The sequence below is a fragment of the Dasypus novemcinctus genome, chromosome 1 (assembly GCF_030445035.2).
Source record: "Dasypus novemcinctus isolate mDasNov1 chromosome 1, mDasNov1.1.hap2, whole genome shotgun sequence".
Taxonomy (NCBI): domain Eukaryota; kingdom Metazoa; phylum Chordata; class Mammalia; order Cingulata; family Dasypodidae; genus Dasypus; species Dasypus novemcinctus.
This window is the reverse complement of record NC_080673.1, coordinates 116,807,933-116,818,770: the sequence shown is the minus strand read 5'-3', so window position 1 is coordinate 116,818,770 and position 10,838 is coordinate 116,807,933. Positions and strand designations below refer to the sequence as shown.

The window sequence follows — 10,838 nt, the reverse complement described above, 5'->3', positions numbered from 1 at the left end:
ACAACAAAGGAACTATGAAGGATAAAGTAGCAGGGATAAAATAAATGAAAACACAGGACGCAAAGGGATTTATTTTCATACATTATATTCATTTACATTTACATCATATTACAATTAAGTAATTTTCTTCATCCAAGTATTTTCACTCATTTAAAACCGTTAAGATATTGAACAAATCCCCTCTGGCCATTTGATGTAATCTTTCCGCGTCTCTTTCAGGGAGGAAGGAAGGTGAGTGAGGCAATGGAGACAGTTACTGCTCTCCTTGGTATGTTCACAGTAGGTATAGGGCGGCGACTTAACTAAGCAGTAAGTTTTCCCTTCCTTCTAGGGGGTCTCTTTGCCAAAGCCCCTGTACCCATCAGACTTTGGGGGGCTGGGCGGTGGAGAGCAAGGACCGGAAGACTGAACTCAGGCGCCCTGCCCTCCCAGGCCACTTTGGAGTTGGTGACATTGGGCACAGTTCTTATTTTTCTGCGCACCGGTTTCATCATTTGTGAAGTAGGGGGGAAAAGAATACATCTGTTTTCTAAGATTGTTGTGCAGATGAGATGCGCCTGTTTGTGAAAAAACCCTTTTATAAACTGTGAAACGCTTCCCAGATGTTATTATTTCCTTTAAAGGGCAAAGAACTGTTTTAATTGTACAGGAGATTGCAAAAAGGCTCCTTGACACTTTCCGTCGGAACTTGACCCTGAGCTTAATCCTGCCGTAGAGCGAAAGGGTTCTCGAGCCCCACACCAGCCCAGGGCAGCGTCACCCACGCGGCCCGCGCGGTCACTGCCGTACTCCTTCCAGGGCTCCTGCTCCCCCTCGATCCTCCCACCAGCCTCCCCGCGAGGACGCGGCGTTCCTCGGCTTTTGGGTGGCGCCAGTTAGGGAGCGCGGGTGCCCGCGGAGCAGGCTACCTCGGGGCGGGCAGGGGCCGGGGGTTGAGAAAAAGGGGGAGGGGGCGCCGGGGCGGGGCTTCCCGGGAGGGCGTGGCCTCGCCTCTCGGGCGTTCCGGGGCGGCCGAGCGAGCGCGCGCGGCCCCTGCGCACTCGGCCACCCGCTGCCGGCGTTGCGGGAAGCGCTGCGTTGTCGCCTCCGCAGCCCGCGAGCCCAGCCCCGGGAGGACGAACTCCTCCGCGGTGTCCGCGCCCGTGCCCCGAGCCCCGAGCCTGTCCGCCGCAGGTCGGAGGCGACGAGAGCTGGAGAAGGTAAGCGGGGCCGTGCGCCCCCCGGGCTGGGGCTGACGCCGGCCCCAAACGCCGCCGCCGCCGCCGCCGCCGACTTCTGGGAAGCCGCGGCTCTCCCGCCGCGCTGCCGGCTTCCCAGCACGCTGACTCAAGTCGCTGGCCTTCCCGCTTTTCCGGTGGGAACCTGCGGGGAGGACGGGGGGCGGCGGGGGTGGCGAGGTTCCGAGCTTGCACCGCCGCTCCTGTAAAATCCGCTCTGGGGAACGTCTAGAACCACGGCGGCGGGGGACACGAGAAGGGACCCCCATCCTCCTCTCCCGCCCCCCAAGATATCCGACACCAGCCGGTGCGCGCGAGTCTTGCGGGAAGGAAGATGTTCAGTTGTTGGAAGCTGATCCCGGGTTGCGTAATAGAAGAGTCCCAGAAGTTTCTCGGCGATGAAAGCGGGGCATTTCTCTCCTCCCCCCCCCAGGCCCCCTTCCCCGGCCTGCACCCCGCACCCCCCGAGAGAAGTTAGTGCTTCAGTCCGAGTCCGGTCTAACTGGGACCGGGCTGCAGGCGCCCGTCTGCGCTCCGCAGACTCTCCAGAGCGAGGGCCACCTTCTGAGACGCGCTCTGGGGGCCGAGGGAGCCGGCGTCTTGAAAATCGCGGACTGGTTCATTTCTCCTGAGAGTATTTTCTTCCCTCGGGCGCGTGATCTCCTGTGGCTCCCGCCCTGCGAACACCGAAGTCGGCGAATTAAGAGAGCGAAATGGGGGCGGCGGTAGGGGCATGTGTGAATCTTAATTACCTCGGTGTGATGGTATTTACTATTACTGAAGGTGCGAGGGACCCTCCAGAGTCTTGATACTTTTGTACTAGGTTTGCCTTCCCAGATTCTCTCACACCTCGCATTGTTATGCATATTGTCCCAGAAAACTCGGGAGCACCCTTGGCTTTGGGGGCGGGGATGTATCCAAATCTTCCGAGAACCGGCCTCTGTTGGGGGAAAGGCCTTGGCAGCGAGTGTCTTACGGTTTTCTTTTTTTTAAATGGGGGGTGGGATGGGGTACTTTTAACCTGGTTGGTGCACACTGAGGGTATGACATACCACCGAGGAGCCAGCCAGGTTTTAAACCTCTCCGGCGAAGGCGTAAATTAAGGCGTAATTGCAGTGTTCCTCGGACAGTGGCAAAGCCAGAGGAGCTCAAGTAATCGAGGCATAGAAACATCCGCCCACGGAGCGATAAGTGAGGTGCGGGATTTTTCTTGTGTAGGATTATTTCAGAGCAAGGCATGCAGAGGATAGAAGGTAGGTGGCCGGGGCATACCTCTCCCAGGCTGGCGTGGTGTCAGTCTCGGAAAGGGAATAGGAGGCCCACACGCACACAAAAAGACCTTTGGACTCGGGAGTCGGCTCTGCCCAGAGGCTTAAGAATACCTAGGCATAGCCCTCTTTCAATGTTTACTTCCTCTGTCTAATGCATTTCCTTAGCTTGCCTTTTCATCTTTAGTGGAAAGGATTCGTTGAGTGGATATTCTGGAAACAGATTCACAGGAGAATTGAAAATTCTGGATGGTTCTTCTGCTTTAATTTAAAAGGTGTTGCCTTTTCCCAGTATCGGACAGTATTGTATTAGAAAATAAATATGCAGAAAGGAGTGAAGTAAAGGGTAACAATCCAAGGGGGAGCCCAAGGGAGACTAGGAGAGAAAGCAGGAGTATAGATCATCAGTATTGAAAACTAGGAAAACTAATTCGTATCCAGCTAATTTAGGAGAGGCTGAACCTAGGGGTCGATTTGGGACAGTTTTGGTGATTTCGAGGCAAGACAGATATATATGAGTAGCATCTTTATTAGACACCTCTACAAATAACTGACCCATGTGAGCATGAAAAAAATTAAGCTTAGAAAAGGCAAACTTGTTTTCAGTGTTTTTAAAAAAGCAAGCGGAAGGAGTTCCTTGTTCAGTTCCTAATTTGTGCTTTTTTATCAAACAAATTCACAATCTCCTATGAAGTTAGTTAAATGTTAAAATCCAAAATCTTGAGATAATCTTACACTTTCAGTTTAAGAGGTAGAGCTAATTTATATGTATTTGTGTCAGTATAAGACATATACAGGGGGTAATATGCTCTGCAGATGTCTCTTTTAAGGTAGGGTGACACAGCTGGGACTTTTCTTCTTAAACTATTGAAGCCCTACATTGAAAGCTGTCCTTAGCCTAGAATTTATTTGCTGTCTTAATTATGTCTCTTGTAGCTAAAAGCACATAGGTCCTCCATTGCAGTGACTGTGGACGGTTAACTCCTTTTTCAGGAGATTGAGAAAGTATGTTGGCGAGAGTACAAATTGAGGAACTGCATTTAACATACATATACAAAGTTTTGTAAATAAATTATATTTTTCTTATTAAGTTATGAACTCAACAGTGGTTCCTCTTTCCAAATGATATTTAATTGGCAGCAATTTTCTAGCAGCCTCTCTCTTACACACAGTAGGAACTTAGTTAATATTTGCTGTATTGGGTCTCAGATTTTGTTAAAATAGACCCCGTAAACCCTTTAATCCAGTTATTAAAATTTTACCACATGGAAGTGAATGTAAAATTTGTGGTTGTTTGTAAGTACATACCCTTTATTTCTGATGGTTTATTTGTGCATAACAGATTGTTGTAAACTTGACACCCTCAGGCTCTAAGACCAGTGGGGTTGCTAATAGGAGTTTCTGTCTTATGCTTTAGGACAGAACTTCAGTAGTCGTGTTCTCTAGGGGAAGGAAATCAGCTGATTTTCTTAAATTATCTGGCCCATTTTAAACATGACTAAGGATTTCTTGTTAGAGTGACTTTATCCTATTTAAAGACTGAGATTATTTCAACAAATGGAGCCTGTAGGAATCAGTTGCATCATTAATATAATACCTCATATTCATTCTACATGTAGGTATTGAGCATCTTTTATGAGCCAGGCACTGTTCTAAGTATTGGAGAAACTGGTATAACACCATGATCAAGAAAGAACACGTGCCTGCACATAGCCCTTTGCTGTTTACCAACTGATTTACCATGACATATCATTTAAGCATAATTGCAACTCTGAGGCGGGAGTTCATTTTCCATTTTAAAATCAGGAAATTGAGTTGAAGAAGTTAAGTGACTTGACTCTTGTGACTCAAAGCCTGGTGCCCTTTCTACTATGGTACACTGTGTTGGCTATGTTGATATGTGGTTTCCTGTTTTTCAAGAATTACAGCTTGACTCTAAAATATAAATAGTGTTTCTCCTTAGCTTAGTAATTCTTTTGGAGCATTATAGAATAAAAAAGCAAATGTTTTCACTGATCATTCTAAGCGTGTATTTGTGCCCCTACAGGAAATATTATGCAGCCCTATTAAGCAGACACATGGTGTTTATTGTATGAGTTAGAGATCTTTACCTTCCTAAAATTCAACACAGGATCTTATGAGACATGTCCCTTAGTGCTTTAAGACTGTTCTTCACTGGGGGAGAGTGTAAATTACAATGTAAACCACTATCCATGTGGTGCAGCAGTGCTCCAAAATGTATTCACCAAACGCAATGAATGTGTCACGATGACAAAAGAGGTTGTTGATGTGGGAGGAGTGGGATGAGGGGGGTGGGGGGTATATGGGGACCTCATATTTTTTTAATGTAACATTTAAAAAAAATAAAGAAGGAAAAAGAAAAAGACTCTTCATCAGTTTGTGAAAGTTCAGTTTATAGACATCTGGGAGCATATCCCTTGTGGAAATCAAGATATACCCATACCATTTCCTTGGCTGCTATAGATAGGGAGAATATATACAGTGCAACAGTAGTTCTGAAACTTAATGTACATCACAATGTTCTGAAATGCTTATTAGAACACAGGTGTGGGCTCCACCACAGAATTTCTTATTCATTAAATCTGGAGAAGGGTCTGAGTATTGCGTTTGTAACATATTCATAAGTGTTGTTGAGCTGTTGGTTGTTGCACCACACTTTAAGAACCACTGCAATGTAACAGAGTTTAAATGCATGGTTTCTGAGCCATACTGCTTCGGTTTGAATCTTAGATATGCCGCCTACTTACTAGTTGCTAGACCTCGGACAAATGACTTACCGTCAAGAACTGTGATGCATCTGAGATTTTACCCTACCTGCCAGCTAACAGGCTAAGCTGCCACATTCCATGGATGCTGGCAGAAGGCATGTGACTCCTGGGCCAGAAAGGAATGACTGTTACTCATCAGCATATCTATAGCAAGAGTATGGACATTTTCTTACAGTGGTTCCTCAAGCCCCAATTCCCAGTGAGTGATGTGAAGAGGGTCAGGTGACACCTGCACGTGAGGTGGATTGCACTATGGGAGAGGAATCCTAAGCTTAAGGAATCCTGATCTTTTCTAATGGGTTGGCAGCTAGCATGCCTGCCCTTCACTTCAGGGGGAGACATTGTCTTGATTACACTGAACAGTAAATGTGCCTGCCCTTTGCCCCACATGGAGGCATTACCTCAGTCTTCCAAGGCTGTTCGCGATGCAAACATCCTTAAACACGGTCCTGAACAAAGGTAGTCAGTGCCTCTCTCTGCCTGCAAGACTTGCAGAAATGTGAGAGACTCGTGGAGAAATATCTCCCAACAAAATCATGTTCTTCAGTTTTTTTTCCTTTGTAAAATGAGGTTAGCAACATGGTAGGACTTCCCTTCCTGGGCAGCTCAGTAGCTTAAAGGTAGTAAGATCTGGCAAATGTTTGGATGGGGCAGAACATAAGAAGTACAATAGAAATGTGTGCTATTATTTCTCCTGAGGGAAAGGATTGTGTTCCTGTTTTTAATGGTAAGTATTGCCCTATAAATGGCTTTTCTGAGTAGCCCTAACTGTGAGTTAGTTACAAGAAAGGCGTTTAATGGGTCTAAATTAACAGCTCCTAGAAAATGAGGCAGACATTTATTACCAATTTTCACATGCTCTCTCTTGTTCCTCAGTCACCTCACCATTACACAGAATCATATGACTAATTCTGGCCAGTGGGCTGGGAATAGGAGTAACATGTTCCTTCTGGCCAAAGTATTTAAGTGCTGTTTAGAGACCCTTCAGTTTTTTCGTCTTTTCCCACAGTAAACTCTGAAGCCACATGTTGGTGAGGTTGGTGCTTCCACCAGCATGGCTTTCTCAGTGGTTGTGTGGAGTGACTTCCCATCCTCCATACACACCAATGTGCAGTGGACAGAAAGAATGAGTATGAAATAAGCCTTTGTTCTGTCAAGCCACTGAGATTTTAGGATTAATTTGTTACTATAGCATAACCTAAACTACCTTCACTATATTCTAGTGCCTGCCTACTATGGGAGAACTGCTGGCCATTTGCTTAAAAAAATCAAACAAGAATTCTGGGGGTATGTACATGAGCTAGTCACGGAGCTTGCATTCCACTGAAGGGAGGTAAGCAACAAACATTCATTGATTTTTAACTTAGGCTAACGTAAAACTAAATTAAATGAAAAAACTAAAATGTGACTAGCACTCTCATTTTTCTACCCAATATCCATCCCTTCTTCCCTGTCCCCACCCCCTTTTTTTTTTGGCTAAGTGAACTTCAATTGTATGTGCCATTACATTGTACCCAGCCTTTGGTAGTAGATCATGTTTGGTCTTAGTCAATGATGACAGTTTGTATACCGATTTCCCTCTTCCCTTGCAGCTAGAGGAAGCCATGGGACCCAATTCTGTTATTTTTGTTGTTGTTGTTTGTTTGCCTTTTTAAAAAAAGATTTATTTCTCTCACCGCTTCCCCCATTTGTTTACTCTCTGTGTCCTTTCACAATGTGTTCTTCTGTGTCCACTTGTGTTCTTAACAGGTGGCACTGGGGATCTGTGTCTCTTTGTGTTGCGTCATCTTGTGTCAGCCCTCTGTGTGAGTGGCACCACTCCTGGGCAGGCTGCGGTTTCACACGAGGCGGCTCTCCTTGTGTGGGGGGCACACTTATGCGGGGGCATCCCTGCGTGTGCTGGCACTCCTTGTGCGCAGCATTACTGTGCGTGGGCCAGCTCACCACACAGGCCAGGAGGCCCTGGGTATCAAACCCTTGGACATCCCATGTGGTAGGTGGATGCTCTATCAGTTGAGCCACGTCTGCTTCCTGTTTGCTTTTTGATAACCAAGGTTTGGGGGAAGGATTTTCTTTTCCTGAGAAAAAGTAACAGACACGACTGATGTAGCCATACCTACCTCATCTTCCTGTCTTGAGTGTGGATGAGAGGTCTGTTCCAGCACCAAACTTGAGCTATATCATGAGAGCATACCATGAGATGGCAAGCATCAGGACAAGATGGCAGAGTAGAAAACTGGCTGGCAGCAAAAACTATACCAGCAGCCATCCAAGTCATGATATAGGGTAAACACAAACATCTATTAATATGTCATTGCTACTTGCAGTTACACACATTCCTAAACCATGCAGAATATAGTGGAACAGAGCATGGGTTGGGGGGAGGGGTTGAGGGTACAGCAGTGCTACATTAGCCAGATACGATGAGAAAAGCATCTCTGACAATGTATCGTTGAGCTGAATTTGGGTAGCACCAGAACCTTTCCCTTGACAAGGCTTAGAAATGGAAAAGAGATAATCGGGGGAAATTGTGTTCCCTTGTGGATTTCTAAGCTTGTGGGTTCCATGTCATCTTGGAAAGGTTGAGGAGTTGTAGGCGGCAGGTCAGTTTAGGACCCTCAGTGATTATGATCTGCTTGGAGGAGCGATCAGGAGAATTCAGACTAAAACAGAGTATATAACCCATGACTCACCACTGACACATTGCCTGTTACCCAGAGACTGTTATCACTGGACAGTATGTGTGGGAAAAGGGGAAGTAGAGCTGACCAGGAACAGACCAGTTCAGGAGTCCACTGGCCTCAGAACAGGAATCGTGCTCATCTTCTCCCCTGGAGACCTGGTCATGGTCATGTCTCTTTGCAAAGCTTCCCTAACGTATATGGATTCTCCTGAGCCTGTGGTTTTGGTTGGCAGGATTATAACCAGACCAACAACTACTACCACTTATTGAATGTTTACCAGGCATTGTACTAAAAATTAACCCTGTATCAACCCCATGAAGCCCCATATTACTGCTGAGGAAGTTGATGTATTAGGGAAGAAGAATAATTTTCTTGAAGTCATACAGCTGGTACGTTGCAGAACAGGTCCTTTACCAGCATGCCATAAGACTCCTAAGAGTAGTTTCACAGAATGTGCTAGGTTTTGCACATGACCTAAAATTGAATGTTTGCAAATAACCTGAATTATTTAACTGCCACTTTGGGAGAAAAGCGTTTGATACACATGACATTTTTGTTTCTGAATAAATTTGTATAGCAAGAGGATTTCTTAAGTAGACCTGGCAGGGTGCCTTCCTAAGTGAAACCTAGTCTCCTTCACTTACATAAAATATAATACAGAGATTGCGGACTTAAATAACAAGAGCTGCTGTCCTTTGAAGCCTGTGATGTGCTAGCCTGCTAGGTACATTAGCTGGACTAAATAATTCACTCTTCTTGGTAGCTCTGTAAAATAGGGGGTTATATCCCGTTTTGCAGATGGGAGCACCCAGGCTGATGGTGGTTGACTTGCCCGGAATGCTCATGTGGCTCGCTTAAGGCTGCCTTCTTTCCCTTTTGCTTTTACAGCATTGCTGCATTTTTAATCAGAGCCAAGTTGATATCCTCCCTGCTTTCTTTAATGGGAGGATTTTAAATTAACTTTCCCGCATTTATTAGTCTTTTTCCCCTTTGAAATCTAGTGAAAGCAATGTAAAAATATATGGAAACTTCAGGGAGACTCTGATTTCAATATATATAGACCCATATAACTTTTTCTAACCCCCCCTCCATATTTAAAGAAAAAATGATTACAACAGGTAGTCAATGTTTCAGTAGCATACAGAATAAAGGGTAAAAGTACCTCTTCACTGTTCTTGCTCTGGCCTCCTCATCCAACTCTTTTCCCTTTCTGTAGAAGCTACTATGAACAGTTTGGCATATTTTATTACAAACCCTTTCTTATGTGTGTTATGCATAAGCATAAAGACAAGAATAAAGTATTTTCCTTTTAGACAAATTGGCTCACATTGTACATTTTGCTCAGCAGCTGGTTTAGATAAATATGATTCGTCTTGATGTTACATTGCATCTCATTATGATGTACTATAATTGATTTAGCCATTTTTGTGTTGGTTTGTATTTAGGTTGTTACCAGTTTTGTTTTACCAACAGTCTTCCATTGCATACATATCCTTGTATGCTATATTTTTATAGTGTGACTATTTTTAAGGAAGATTCTTCAAAGGAGAATTGCTGAACTGAGGCATCTTGTAATTTCCTTTCTTAGCTGTGGTTAAGCTAAGATCACAATTTCCTGAGTATGATAGACCTCATTCTCACCTATCCTAACATTATATCTGAGTTATGTGGGTATCCCATATAGCTCTACAAATCATACATCAGTGCCCCAGATGTCCTTTCCTAGGCTGAATTTCATCTTTCAGGTGAACCATAAATAAGCTAACAATCCTCTGCCAATGCACTTCCCTGCCTCTGTGCCTCCAGGGAAGTTAGGGGTTTGGTTTGCTCAGAAAAGCCCTTGGTTGTGTCCCTGGGCCAAATCTCTCAGGGGATTTGCTCTTTTTCACTTTGTACCTCCACTACCCAGGAAGCTCATGGTGTTCCTGAGTGGCGAGACCCAGGGGAATGGCTCACTCTTCCAGCATTGGACTTACCTGTCTTGTCTCTAAGGACACTTTTTCATCACAGATCTGCATGGCTTGCCTCTCACTTCCTTTCAGGCTTTGCCTCAGATGTTACAATCTCAGTGGGGCCTGCCCTGACCACCCCTATATAAAATTGCAGCATCCGACCTCATTTCCCCTCTGGCATTCTATACTCCTACTTAATTTTTCTCTATAGCATCTTTTAATACCTGCTCTATCTATCTATATAAGGTATGGGGGATTGAACCCAGGACCTCATACACGGGAAGCAGGTGCTCAAACCACTGAGCTACACTCACTCCCTCTATATATTTTATGTGTCCTCTTCATTGCTTACCTCCCACAGTGATAGCAGGAGTCTTGTTTTCTTCACTGTTTTATTCTCAGCAATTTTAATAGTACCTGGCTTAGAGTAGGTGCTCAGGAAATATTTCTTGGCTGAATGAACGGATGAACAAACAAGAAGCTTTAACAGCCCAACCCTTCACTGCTGTTCTCCTTCTCTACCACCAGCACTGGGTGTGGGCTCTGTTGGGCTGCAAGCTGATTGGCATTTCCATGAGAAGGTCATGGAGCGGGGGGCTGCCACCAGGGGCTTTCCAGCAGTGTTACGAAGAATGATGCTAATATGAATACATATATTTTATTGAGCACTTACTCTGCCAGGACTGCATGTCAAGAGAGAAAATGAGATGGGGGTGGGGGTTAGTTAGGTGAGGAAGAAGGAAGAGAGGGAGGGAGGGAAGGTGAAAGAGTTGGTGGGGGGAGGGGAGGAAGGACTGAGTTGGAGAATTTTGGTAACTTGCCTAGAGTCTGTCTCTAAAGCCTTGCTGGACTGAAAAAGTTGAGAGCTCTGGTCCTGTGAATTTAATAAGAGTAATTGCAACATCCATGTTGCATTCTTTTAGGGGAG

At 45.2% G+C, this 10,838-nt stretch overlaps 1 protein-coding gene across 2 annotated transcripts in view; it reads left to right on the top strand.

Annotated features, from left to right (window-relative positions):
- Nucleotides 1-995: 995 nt before the first annotated feature.
- AFF1 (ALF transcription elongation factor 1) overlaps nt 996-10,838 on the top strand; it is a 216,813-nt gene continuing 206,970 nt past the window's right edge. The window contains exon 1 of one of the 2 annotated variants that reach the window (XM_058295846.2): nt 996-1,199. The gene's annotated coding sequence lies outside the window, so the exon portion shown is untranslated. The remainder of the gene's footprint in view (nt 1,200-10,838) is intronic. The other variant, XM_058295849.2, reaches the window with a different exon arrangement.